At 40.2% G+C, this 14,923-nt stretch overlaps 1 protein-coding gene across 5 annotated transcripts in view; it reads right to left on the minus strand.

Annotated features, from left to right (window-relative positions):
- The window catches only part of cdh22 (cadherin 22), a 252,061-nt gene that overhangs the window by 189,337 nt on the left and 47,801 nt on the right, over positions 1 to 14,923 (minus strand). For 3 of the 5 annotated variants that reach the window (XM_036984156.2, XM_090242336.1, XM_090242337.1), the window contains one exon: positions 6,273 to 6,381. The gene's annotated coding sequence lies outside the window, so the exon portion shown is untranslated. The remainder of the gene's footprint in view (positions 1 to 6,272; positions 6,382 to 14,923) is intronic. The other 2 variants (XM_090242334.1, XM_090242335.1) reach the window with 1 other exon arrangement.

Below are 14,923 nucleotides of genomic sequence, written 5' to 3' on the forward strand. Positions count from 1 at the left end.
AGCACTGCTTGTGCTGCACACCATCAGTGTCTACAGATGCAAAAACAAAACACTTCTCTGTATCGTCTTTATGGATAGAAAATCCATAAAGACAGCAGCAAGCCTCCATTCAACACGCAGTCTGCCAGCCACCTGCCACAGATAACATGCACTGATTAAATGTATCGCACCACACAACCACGATCAATAGAGACGTTATACCCTTTAACAATCTCCTCTGGTTTTCACTATGGTATAAGAGAATATCGTGAGAAGGTTTACAGGGTTTGAACTTGCAAAGAGTTTTGCAGTTTATTAATATTAACCACGTTAGAGCCCGAGCATTACCTTGACGATTTGAAATCATTATCAGGAGCTGAGTGTTTTCTTAAATGTGTGCCTCAGAAGTGCTGGTCATGCCCTGAGGATTATTGTATTGAATCATTTATCATCATTAATTACTGTATGTTATCAAGGGAAATATCTGCCCATTGATGCAGTGGCATTCTATATTAAATATCTTGAAATGCCTATATTAACTGTATCATTGTTATACACTGGAGTAAACAACTGCTGATTCATACGGTGGGGCACTCTGCTTATAGTGAGCATAGCCACAGTAGTCAAGTGCTTGTCCTACACAAAATGTGATTACTGTATTGTATTTCTATTGTGGTCTGTTGCAGACAAGTCTTGTATTGGGAAAGGGGGATACCCAGTCAGTTGTACAACTGAATGCATTCAACTGAAATGTGTCTTCCGCATTTAACCCAACCCCTCTGAATCAGAGAGGTGCGGAGGGCTGCCTTAATCAACATCCACATCTTCAGTGCCTGGGGTACAGTGGGTTAACTGCCTTGCTCAGTGGAAGAACAGATTTTTACCTTGTCAGCTCAGGGATTCGATCCAGCAACCTTTCAGTTACTGGCCCAACCACTATCCTACGTGCCTATTGTTGTCGCTACCTTCTTGCCCAATAATGTTTGTAATATGTTTAGTCCTGCTACTGTGTTGTTGTCATATTGTGCTGCTACCATGCTGTGTTGTCATGTGTTGCTACCATGCTGTGTTGTCATGTGTTGCTGCCATGCTGTGTTGTCATGTGTTGCTGCCATGCTGTGTTGTCATGTGTTGCTGCCATGCTATGTTGTTGTCTTAGGTCTCTCTTTATGTAGCGTTGTCTCTCCTGTCGTGATGTGTGTTTTTGTCCAATATATTTTTTTTTAAATCCCAGCACCCGTTCCGGCAGGAGGCCTTTGCCTTTTGATAGGCTGTCATTGTAAACAACAATTTGTCCTTAACTGACTGGCCTAGTTAAATAAAAGGTTAAATAAAATAAATAAAAAATCTTAGTCTTTCTATGACAATACAATGCATTTTGACTATCTGCACACTGCAATATTAAAACAGACTATGAGTACAATCATTCAGCTCTACTATTCAATCCAATGTTATGTCTCTGATCAAAGTTGCGCAATGAAAAACATTTAACTTAAACTGTGGACTATTAATGGGCAATATTCCATGTGAAACACAAGCCCAATCTTTTTTATTTCATTTCACCCAATTTTTAAAAACACATTTTTAAAAAACATTCCACCCCTGTAAATGTATGGCATTTGGAGCTTCTCTAGGCTGTCTCCAGTTCTGCATTTACTCTCATCGCATAAACTAGTGTAAAATCTCCTTCTTACTGCTTTCAGTGCTTTTCTCATATTCTGGGCACAGGATCAAAATAAGCTTTGTATTGTGTATGGGCCATGGACAAACGTAGTGCACTTTATAGAAAATAGGCTACCATTCAGGACGCATCCCTAAACTGCTTTGTAATCTGAGGTAATGTTGGCACCGTGCGTTCAATGCTAAAACTCGACCATATATAGGATCTTAATTTGATCACTCTTTTGTTACTGAGAATTTTCCTGCACGGCAGGAAATGCAAACTTGTAGTGTATTCAACATTTTAAAAGGCTTCTAAAGTTTGTAATTTCCACTAAAAATGTCAGACTTGATTTGCCTTTATGAAAGATGTATCAACCCCTACAAAATAAATCCCACTAATTATAATCTACATAATAATTATAATTTCCTGTTGCTACATGATTATTTTCCTGCTGTAGTTAACCGGCTCAAATTAAGATCCTACATCTGTTCACTTAAACCTGTAAATCTGTCCACCCCCCACAGACAGATTAAGTATCATAACCACCTGGGTATAGTAACTAGTCTTGTGGATTATCATCACAACCCATACATTCAAAATTAAACTATTGCATTTACAATTACTGCACTGATTTTGGAAAGTGTATCTTTAAAGAATTTAAACTATATTAAGGTATATAACCATTTCAAGTAACCACTGTACATAATGAAAGCATTACATTTAACTTTGAGAATTGTTGAATTTAGAGTACTTGAAACGTCTCTGCGTCAGAGATGAGATTTGCAGTACAGCACCTTCTAATTGTCAAAGTGTATGTGAGGTGAAATGTAAGCTCAATGACAGCTTAATGATAAGAACTGTAACAACTGTACATTGACATTATTTAGCAGACACTCTTATGCAGAGCAACTGACTGTATTGAAAGCATACAGTTTCAAACTAGTCCCCCATGTGAATTGAACCCACAACCCTGGCATTGCAAGGCCATGCTCTACCAACTGAGCTACACGGGAAACATACACAACCAGATATCTAACAATAGTAGCGCTGTACTATCACTGTACTCGTCCATGGGGAAAAACAGCCTGGTTCACTAACATTACCTCAACTGTTAACACTAGTAGTTGGTGTTATTTTGGTTTTGAAATCAGAGCATTAGATACACACAGCAGCACCGCTTACACTCAACTGTAGTAAGGCTGATGGATGAGGGGTAATGCCTTGTCATGGATTGAAACCAATGATACGCTAAGAATACTGTACTGTACCTCAGTGCCCTCTAAACTACAGTTCCACATGATGGAAAACATTCTGTACATGATGCAACATCCCCCTTGGCTGGGAAGCAAACAGCAGTACTATTCAGTTATGATAATGCTGTTCCCTCACTGTGATAATGTCTCAGTACTATTCAGTTATGATAATGCTGTTCCCTCACTGTGATAATGTCTCAGTACTATACAGTTATGATAATGCTGTTCCCTCACTGTGATAATGTGTCTCAGTACTATACAGTTATGATAATGCTGTTCCCTCATTGTGGTAATGTATCTCAGTACTATACAGTTATGGTGATGCTGTTCCCTCACTGTGATAATGTCTCAGTACTATACAGTTATGATGATGCTGTTCCCTCACTGTGATAATGTCTCAGTACTATACCGTTATGATAATGCTGTTCCCTCACTGTGATAATGTGTCTCAGTACTATACCGTTATGATGATGCTGTTCCCTCACTGTGATAATGTCTCAGTACTATACAGTTATGATGATGCCGTTCCCTCACTGTGATAATGTGTCTCAGTACTATACCGTTATGATGATGCTGTTCCCTCACTGTGATAATGTCTCAGTACTATACAGTTATGATGATGCCGTTCCCTCACTGTGATAATGTCTCAGTACTATACAGTTATGATGATGCCGTTCCCTCACTGTGATAATGTCTCAGTACTATAACGTTATGATGATGCCGTTCCCTCACTGTGATAATGTCTCAGTACTATACAGTTACGATGATGCCGTTCCCTCACTGTGATAATGTGTCTCAGTACTATACCGTTATGATGATGCCGTTCCCTCACTGTGATAATGTCTCAGTACTATACAGTTATGATGATGCCGTTCCCTCACTGTGATAATGTGTCTCAGTACTATACAGTTATGATGATGCCGTTCCCTCACTGTGATAATGTGTCTCAGTACTATACAGTTATGATGATGCCGTTCCCTCACTGTGATAATGTGTCTCAGTACTATACCATTATGATGATGCCGTTCCCTCACTGTGATAATGTCTCAGTACTATAACGTTATGACGATGCCGTTCCCTCACTGTGATAATGTCTCAGTACTATACAGTTATGACGATGCCGTTCCCTCACTGTGATAATGTCTCAGTACTATACAGTTATGACGATGCCGTTCCCTCACTGTGATAATGTCTCAGTACTATACAGTTATGATGATGCCGTTCCCTCACTGTGATAATGTGTCTCAGTACTATACCATTATGATGATGCCGTTCCCTCACTGTGATAATGTCTCAGTACTATAACGTTATGACGATGCCGTTCCCTCACTGTGATAATGTCTCAGTACTATACAGTTATGACGATGCCGTTCCCTCACTGTGATAATGTCTCAGTACTATACAGTTATGACGATGCCGTTCCCTCACTGTGATAATGTCTCAGTACTATACAGTTATGATGATGCTGTTCCCTCACTGTGATAATGTCTCAGTACTATACAGTTATGATGATGCCGTTCCCTCACTGTGATAATGTCTCAGTACTATACAGTTATGACAATGCCGTTCCCTCACTGTGATAATGTGTCTCAGTGACAGCACAAGACAACAATAAGACAAAATGCACTGTAAAAGATGCTCTCATGGTAGAAAGCCTTACACTAGATATGAGGACAAACTCCAGTAGTTGTCATGAAAATCGTATTACTGGGGCAGTAAAGGAAAGAAACACAAGAAAGAATAAAACGTAGGGCTTATGTTAAGTCCTGACATGTCAATGCGGAAGGGATATATCTGGTAAACGCCTGTGGACTTAAATGTACTATATTATAGCCCTTAAATTAGCATTCTCCAGAAACAATTGAGAGGTGTTAAAAGGGATTTGGGTATTACTTGAACAAGTGACAGAGACGAGAGAGAAAGCCATACACATTACATCCACTGTTGTGTCAACACAAACACATGAAGATGGTAAACACATATCGAGACCTAGTTCGTACGCCATACCCTGTCTGGAAGACATTTTGGGGTCGAGAAGACCTTCTCGACACACAACAGCCACCTCGCCCGGATCCATCTGATTATGTTATACATCAAATTACTGAAAAGGCAGATGCTGTAAACAAATTCACACACTGTAATCTGGAGAGCTTGGGTTCTTTATCTGGGCGTTACCTCTTATAGCAAAGACACTGACACAGACATATTAAATTGGGGAGGTCCATAAGGTCCATAATCATGTGAGTCAGCAGATGTTGGTTGCATTTTAATCCAGAGCATTGGGAACACACGAAGACAGAATTGGGAGAATTGCTTTAGCGACAAGAGCAGGATTTTCTCTTAATCTACTCCCGGTTTATTATGGTAATCAGGTTTTGATTACCGTGCGTGCTGACGTTTCCTTTCGTATGTAAATATGGAGTGACTTATAATTGATTAATAATCTATTACATAATAATAATTTAATTTGTAGAGCGCATTTTCCACACTCAATGCACATGTCTAAATGTATTTATTTATCCCAAACATACTGGTTTAACGTTCCAATCTCTCAAAGAATGTGCTTATGATAAAGACCCTGTTGGGGAAATGGAAATAATATTTTGCATTTCTATGTACACTGATTGCATACTTATATGGTAGTTAATTGGGGGTCTGTTGACGAAAATGTATAATAAACATTTGTATTCCAGCACACAGTTGGTTGAGAAGGTTTGAATCTTAACGCCTGAGGATTATTTTTCTCAGACGGGGGTGGGGGGCTGCAGCACCCTCAGCAACCCTAATTCCTGCGGCTATGGCCAGTGGTTTCCTTTAAGCAAAGTAAACCAACAAAACTAAAGTTGAATGTGCTGGAAAACCTTGTTTTTGGTTGTGGTACTCATTTGAATCTCCTGATTATTAGATTATCAACCCCAAATTTGACTTAAAACACGTTTTTTGGGGATGTAATATGTACATGTATGTTAAGGTATACAGGAGCATTTATAAACACTTTGCTAATGGTTAATAAAGAAATAAGGCCTGAGGAGGTGTGATATATGGCCAATATGCCACGGCACAATGCAATGCACAACGCAATGCAGAGTGCCTGGATACAGCCCTTAGCCGTGGTATATTGGCCATATATCACAAACCCCCGAGGTGGCTTTTTGCTATTATAAACTGGTTACCAACGTAATAAGAGCGGTAAAAAGAGCGGTAAAAAATGTTTTGTCATACCCGTGGTATACGGTCTGATATACCACGGCTGTCAGTGAATAAGCATTCAGGGCTCGAACCACCCAGTTTATAATAAAGTATTTGATAATGGTTTATAAGCAGGTTATAAGTACAAATCCAAATGAAGCTTTAGCTACGTAAATGTGCGCTCATACCATAGTCACCTGACCTTGTTGGTTTCTTTAGAATTATATACTCTTCAGGTATTCTGGTCCTTCTCAATATTCCACCCCTTCTTCCACTCTTTCCATCTGCCCCACAGACCTGCAACAAAGGAGGAACAGGAGTCTACTTAATTGTTTTCCAAGTTAAGATGAATTAATTTCCAAGACGTACATCTAACGGCAGAGAGGGGAGGTAATTTGCTAATGGAATGGAGAGAAATGGTGGGACCATTTCCCTCGCGGATGAAAAGTGAGGCTACTCTCACACTGTCTGGAAGTGAAGGCAAGAGCTAAAGTGGTTTTATAAAACAGAGTCATTAACTGTCATCCTCTACTCTCAGGTCGGGGGGGTAAGAAGGCACCACTTTGTTCGGGGCGAGAGCACATTCAATAACCCACAGACATTTATTTAATTACCTTCCTCCCCACCCCCACCCCCCGAAGGTAGGGTACAGGATCCCCCCGAGACGGTGCCATGTCTATTTAAACTCTTTTAATTACATTTTAACTCCCGTCTAATTACACAAACTTTGTTCCTGACAACGTACTTACAAAGAGATACATCCTGCATCTACCCCACAGCAGTCAGCCAAGACACGTGTTATTAACTCTGTCATCACGGGTTGAGTGTGAAGTTGGCCCCTTGCTAATAGCCTGTCTGTTGTGCTGCTTGGTGTGCTTCAGCAAGTAGATAGGTGGCTTGGTCAAAGATTGACCATTGATTAAAATGAGGGTGATTTTCTCTGTTTACCTGGAAACCCACAATTGATCCGGAATTGATATGTGAATAAAAGTTAATGTGATAATATAACAAAAAAAAAAGAGATCATTTCAAAAGGCAATTTTATTTTATTACAAAGGAACAATGTTGGCCCTCGTACTTGTACCTTTCAGTTGGCATCAGAAATCCAAATGCAGTGTGGTGCAGCTATGGTAAATCAATGCTTGAGGCTCACAGTATATGCTCGCACGGCATATACTGTACCTAGGATCTTAAATTTGATCACTTTTTTGTTGCTGAGAGTTTTGTAGATGAGCTTCATGATTTATAGAAATTCACTAACACATGGTTATATTAACAGTATTGCACTTTTCATTAAGCTTCATTTTGGCCAGCTAATAGCCTAACCACTGATCTAGAAACATTATGGACTAAATGTTAACATTTTGCTGCGACAATACTGGTCAAATTAAGATCCTACACTTGTAAAGCACAGTGTTTGTATACATTGCATCAAATAACAAAGCAACACTTCAGAAATGGTGACTCTGACTTGGACATAATGCACAGTCAAACAGTGAGACCTTGTGTACTTTGGTGAAAACAAACCTACAAGATAACTGTCGTTGAGCACTAACATAAGCCCTTGAGGAGACGCTCAAGCACACAGCTCACCTGATCAAACACTTCAGTGTACGGAGAGATTGTTTCCTCAGGCCTCTGACAGTTCCCTGCGTCGCTCCAGTTGTGCTTAAACAGATCCACCACATCACAGTGCGTCTACAGACCCTAAGGTGGAATGACATCCTCTTCACACAGTTTTTAAAAAAAAAAGTATACTTTGATTTATCTCCGTCTCTTTGTTTGTGTTGGCATTGAAAGATTTCACACTGTAGCCTTGGAGGTGTGGCGCTAATTAGGAGCGCAAACGAATACGTAGCACGGTGGTATTGTGTTGAAACACAGAGCCTAAGACGTAGGATACTGATTTATTATCTTAGAACAATAGTATAACTAACACCAATCATGTTGTCTTTCACCTGGAGTTGACCTTAATGAACACACATGTACACAATATTATTTCCTACCTCTCTGACCTAAAAATACCCTTGATGCAAAATCAAAATAACTTATATTTTTGGACAAGTCAACTATAAAAGCAGAGGAAAGTTTAACTTTAGTGTGTCTTAGCATTGTTTGTCTCTACTTTTGGAAGCAAGAAAAAAATCTCGCATGCGCTGACCAGCTACTCAACTTCATGCTGAATGTTCAAATCAGCACTGATCAGTACCACCACTCTCAAATCCAGGGACCTGCACCTTCGAAAGGTCCACCCGTATTTACAAGTTGGCTGCACAGGATGTACTGAATGACAAGAGGTATCTGACAATCTTTTCAATGTTATTTATTTATATGGTATCAGTGTAACCCTTATCCATTTTTCCAGCAGACGTTTTAACAGTCTGTCACAAGTATTTGTGTTGCTCTTAATACTCTTACTTTGCATCATCCTTATAATCATAAGTGTGTGATTTGGAGGCTCATTGATGGTTTAGAGTCGTACCACCAGTAGAGACATGTATTCCATATGACAGTTCACCATTAACAAACAGAAAGCCCACATTTAAAAAAACAACAACATTTTAGTCATTTAGCAGACGCTCTTATCCAGAGTGACTTACAGGAGCAATTAGGGTTAGGTGCCTTGCTCAAAGGTACAGACAGATTTTCCACCTAGCCGGCTCAGGATTCAAACCAGCAACCTTTCGGTTACTGGCCCAACGCTTTTAACCGCTAGGCTACCTGCCGCTCTTCTCTATCAGTCAGTGGCACCATTCCAAGCCAAACTCTAAAATAACAGTTGATAGGCACCCTACCACCAATCACCAACCATCCAGTTCAAGCGCTCAACTATACCTAAACATGGAAGCCTTTTCCAGGTCTACCCAAGTACCAGCTTTAGGTGACATCTGACGCAGGCACATGAGGCCCATCTAATCTGTTAATCACAGAAGTAACTACATGGCTGCTGGCTAGGATTGTCTGCACCGAAACGATATGATCCTGGCCCACACCCCTCCTGAGTCCCTAGCAAAGCCCTGTGTATCTGGGGGTATTAGACAGATCAGGGTGGAACAGCAGCCACCCGCTTTAATGTGTCTTCCTGAGGTGCTGTTTCAGAAGCCTGCTGCAGAGCTGGATAAACGCACACAGCCTAACCACAATCCCACGGCCTAGGGCTTCCTCAGCCACACTCAGTCTGTACCCCTCCCCTCTCCACCTTCCCTTTCTTCTCTTCTTCACTCTATCCATATTTTCCTCTCTCCTGACTCCTCACTGCCTTGACAAAGGCTTTTGGCCATCCTCCCCTAGCTGGCACGGAGGAGACGGAAGGGGCTATAGAGTATAGCTGATGCAGATTCATTGCATCACCCAAACCCCACCACTCTGTACAGTCTACTCACCATATAACACAGTCAAGATGGTCATTCATATTTTGCAAGAGTTTATTAGTTACCTGAAATGTATTTGCTAGCTAAAGCGCAAACACAAGGTCCATCTTGTGCATTTGTGAGTGAGTGAGTGAGTGAGTGAGTGAGTGAGTGAGTGAGTGAGTGAGTGAGTGAGTGAGTGAGTGAGTGATAATCTATTTATTTGGTTTGAACCCCCCCCTCTTATCAAAAGAAGTCTGGGACCTTAAGAACTTGTTCTAAACAATGAACCTTCTTCAGCACAACTTTAAGCTTTGTTCCCACGTTGAAATAGGTTAGATATGGATGGGTATGCAACCTGAAAACGTTCTAATGAAAGACAGACATGACAGTTCTGACAGCGCATTACTTTGACGTATTGGCTGTATGAGATTTGGAGAGCTATTTAAAAAAAAAACTGTTTGAAAACGGGTCTACAGCAGACGCTTTAAGTGAGACTAGCAGGGAACCACCTCACAACGCATCCCTATCTCCAGTAAATACCGCTTCAAAAGCCAGTTTAGAAAAAAAACCCATCTCATTCAAACATTCTTGCATGTAAAGTATAACACTGTGTGAGAACACTTTACGAGGTCACCGAAGGCATTGCCAGATAGGAGTAGGCACCAACCAAAGACAAAATGGATTCTAGTGATATCAATATTATTTTATGAACTGAAGGTCCAAAAGAGAAAAAGCTCCTGCAAATTCAATCAGCAGTGTACAGATGTAGGATCTTAATTTGATCTTAATTTGAACACCCTTAATTTGAACACCCTGTGCAGGAGAATGCAATGCAGGAAATGTAAAACTTGAATTATATTTGATGTTTAAAAAGGCTTCGGAAGTTTGTCATTTCCACTTTGAAATTTCAGACTTGATTTTCCCTTTCGAGAAACGTATGAACCCCTACAAAAATGTCCATTAATTATAATCCACAAAATAATTCACATTTCCTGTTGCTGCATGATTATTTTCCTGCTGTACACTCTTAGAGAAAAAACGTTATTCAGCTGTCCCCATAGGAGATCCCTTTTTGGTTCGAGGTAGAACCCTCTGTAGCAAAGACTGTAGCAAACTGGCTCAAATTAAGATCCTACATCTGTAGGTACTATGCACATCAAAGAGACCGGCAAACTGAAGTAAAAGGCCAAGAGATTTAAATCTTCCCAACTTCAAACATGTCTTTATTTTCATAAAATTCTCCCAACACACAGATGAATGGAAAAATGTGATGAAAAAAAACAACATTATTTACCACAGAGCTGGGAAGAGAAAGAAAACAAATTCCCTTGTCCTTTCAAATAGCACACCGAGATCTCATCAGCAGAAGGACACAGAAATAAAACATGGGTAGTACAACATGACAGTATCTCGTACAGAGAGGATAATGCTTCACATTAGCGTGCTAAGGGATGAAGGGAAGGACAGACAATTCTAATACAAGAGTAGGATGGAGCATCTCAAAACAAATCAATCTTTCTGATTCAGGAGTTGTGTTTGTGGGTGTGTGTCTGCACGTTTTTATTTATTTATTCAACCTTTATTTAACTAGGCAAGTCAGTTAAGAACAAATGATTATTTACAATGACGGCCTAGGAACAGTGGGTTAACTGCCTTGTTCAGGGGAAGAACAACAGATGTTTTTTTTTTACCTTGTCAGCTCGGGGATTCGATCTAGCAACCTTTTAGTTACTGGCCCAACACTCTAACCACTCGGCTACCTGCCACTCCACATACACAACTCATCTTCTAAAAAAAAGTTGCTAATACTACCTGTTCTAATGTCTGTTCTACAATATAATCTACAGACATAATCTCCTCCAGTCAGTGATGTAGCTATTGTGCCTATATCACAGAGCAGTAGGCTAGGCTATCGTGCCTATAGCACAGAGCAGTAGGCTAAGCTATCATGCCTATAGCACGGAGCAGTAGGCTATGCTATCGTGCCTATAGCACAGAGCAGTAGGCTAAGCTATCGTGCCTATAGCACAGAGCAGTAGGCTATGCTATCGTGCCTATAGCACAGAGCAGTAGGCTAGGCTATCGTGCCTATAGCACAGAGCAGTAGGCTAAGCTATCATGCCTATAGCACGGAGCAGTAGGCTATGCTATCGTGCCTATAGCACAGAGCAGTAGGCTAAGCTATCGTGCCTATAGCACAGAGCAGTAGGCTATGCTATCGTGCCTATAGCACAGAGCAGTAGGCTAAGCTATCGTGCCCATAGCAGAGAGCAGTAGGCTAAGCTATCGTGCCCATAGCAGAGAGCAGTAGGCTAGGCTATTGTGCCTATAGCAGAGTAGTAGGCTAATTGTCTACAGTGTTACAGACACTTGAAAAATAATTCATGCCACTTCTTTTGAAACAGGACAGCTTTATAATTGCATGTCCTTTCCTCGGTCTGCTTTTTACTCAACAATGAATGACAGAGGCACAAACATAAATCTCAGCATAAACCTCAATTCCAACAATGTTGAGCAATCGTCTCATGCCCCCACTGATTTCGCTTTTTTAACTAACAGCACATTATGCTGACATGCTACGTCAGAACAATTACTCAATTACTTCAAACTCAAGATTTGAAAACATAAAACACAATTTGGCCTAATTGAACTGTTGACATGTACTTGGGTCCAATTATGCGTCAAAATGGCCAAAAGAGATGAGACGGGGGTGGAACGTGACAGCCGTACATTTATCTAACCCCCATTTTTCTCAAAAATGGCGATGAAGTTGTGAAACAACAAAGAGGCAAAGGTTGTGTGAAGGTTAGAGGTCAACCACGTCGCCCAGATTATCAACATTTTTAAAGAGCTACATTCATTGACCGTCTATCAAATGTGACCATGGAAATATTTAATTAAACTGGTTTCGATAACTGAAAGGGGTCGGGAGGTAGACCTGTGTAGAACTGTACTTTTTGATGACCACTGTAGGCTAAGTCTTTGTGAGCTCTTCTTGGTAATAGCAGTTTGTACTGCACGATCACAAAAGGTGCTCAACAATGAATAGGGTCACATGATTTTGCAACTGAATCCTAATCCCTGTAAATACCATTGAAACCACAAACCAACCAAGCACTCATTTCTTTCATGCTTTTGTGACAATTTGAGAATGCCGAATTTGATCACAAAAGTTAAACAGCTGTGCAAATCGGATATGGACATGGTGGCATACAGAGCTAAATCGCTGTGTGGAATTGTGTGCCACATTCATTTATATCCACCTGATTAACCTTGCATCAAGAGGGGAAATTTGCCTTACTGTGTACTGTTTGGCTGCTGTCACGATAAGACGAGATTGCTTCTGGAGAGGCGGCATGCCTTTACAAACCTATTCATGTCAGAACAGTTAAAATGTTGGTTTAGGCTGCCTTATGGTTATAGTAATGCAGCAAAGAGAATCCTTCAGAAATCACATATGCATAATTGCACTATTTATTCCACCAGATCTCAGCATTTAAGAATCTTCTTAATTTCAATGTGCATTTAGATGAATTTGAGAGGACAAGAGCCTTTAACAGAGAGGCCTTTTAACAGAGAGGCCTTTTAACAGAGAGGCCATTTACAAGTCAATCTCATGCTTATTTCTCTCTGTCCCTGCTGATTCAGTTGATGTCGCCTAAAAACGTAATCCTGTCCAGATAGTCATCTTACTCTGGAAAGGAACAAAAAACAATTTTGTATGAAATATCAAGTTCAGAAATTAAACTTGTTTGTTAATTAAGTGCGTTAAAATGTGTAAACTATTGTGTTACAATTTTTTTTGTATTATTTTTATTAAGATCACAAAAGTTCTGGCTTTTGGTTTGACTGTTGTCCAAGATAAAACAACTTCTATTGTTCTTACTCTAGACATCTGCTTCCTTTCCCATCAGTCATCGTCGGTGAGGCATCGGCTCAGTAGAATGCAAAGGAATCATTTTGCAGTAATTGGCAATACACCATTCTAACAAGGCCAGCAGTCTCTTTGAGTTTACCCAGGATCCCCCTGTCCTGCCTCTAACGCCAAACTGGGTTGGAATTACAGAAAGATCCCAGGGTAGATGAGTCGAAGTTGAAGCCGGAATTTAGGTCAGTAACTTCCGTTCTGATGTTCAAAAGATATTGGTCGGTTAAAATAAATGATAGTGGATACATTTTGTTAAAATAAAAGTACAAATAAACACCGGAAAGGACCGGAAAAACATTAAAAGACTCCAGCCATAGACTGTTCTCTCTGCTTATGCACAGCAAGCGTTACCGGAGCAACAAGTCTGACACCAACAGGCTCCTGAACAGCTTCTATCACCATTCATCAAGGCTAGTAAATATCTTACAAAATGGCTACACTGACTATCTGAGTTTATTTTTGCACTCACAGGACTCTACACACTGACACTCCAACACACACACACACACACACACACACTTAATTTGCTCACACACACATGCACATGCATTCGCCATGATTCGCCATGCATTCGCCATGATACCATTTCACTTATTGTGCTCCAGCCATTACAACAAGCCCATCCTCCCCAATTAAGGTGCCACCAACCTCCTGTGATGCACACACATTTATACTGACTCTGCACACACACACACTCACAATTATCATACAGTATATGCTGCTGCTACTCTGTTTACCATATATCCTGTTGCCTAGTCACCTTACCGCTGTACATATCTACCTCTATCACACCAGTATCCCTGCACATTGTAAATATGGTATTGGCAATGACCCTGGAACTTACCCTGTATATAGGTTACTTTCTCATGTTCTTCATATTTTGGTTTATATATACTCTGTGTTTTTGTTCTACCTTGTGTTATTTTTGGTACTACATTGATATTGATTACTGCATTGTTGGGTTTAGAGCCCCTAAAAGAGAAAAGAAAAAGGAAAGGCATTTCACTGTACTTGTGCACGTGACATTTAAACTTGAACCACTTCCCTGCTAATCCCCACCCTACTTTACAATACAGTCGCTGTGCACACTGTCTGACACAGGAGTGACTGACCAATACGCTTTCATAGAATATAAAATCCAAAGAAAATGAGCCCAGTTAATTGCATCGGTAAGTATTGGGTTCTCACACAGTTCTGAATAACAACACTGAAGCCAAATATTGTGCAAAAGGTTTTGAATAAGACACACCTGTATGTGTCTAACTGCAAAAGGTTTTGAAGACGACACACCTGTATGTGTCTAAATGCAAAAGGTTTTGAATAAGACACACCTGTATGTGTCTAAATGCAAAAGGTTTTGAAGATGACACACCTGTATGTGTCTAAATGCAAAAGGTTTTGAATAAGACACACCTGTATGTGTCTAAATGCAAAAGATACTCAAATATCCACTGCTTTTGTGACAATGTTTCCGGTCATTTTTGTGAAACTAGTCCAGAAAGTAATATTGCATACAGTCAGAAAGTGATTGAACGTCTATCATTATATAATCAATATT

Source organism: Oncorhynchus mykiss, chromosome 7 (genome assembly GCF_057628025.1).
Source record: "Oncorhynchus mykiss isolate SJ-2025 chromosome 7, ASM5762802v1, whole genome shotgun sequence".
Lineage (NCBI taxonomy): Eukaryota > Metazoa > Chordata > Actinopteri > Salmoniformes > Salmonidae > Oncorhynchus > Oncorhynchus mykiss.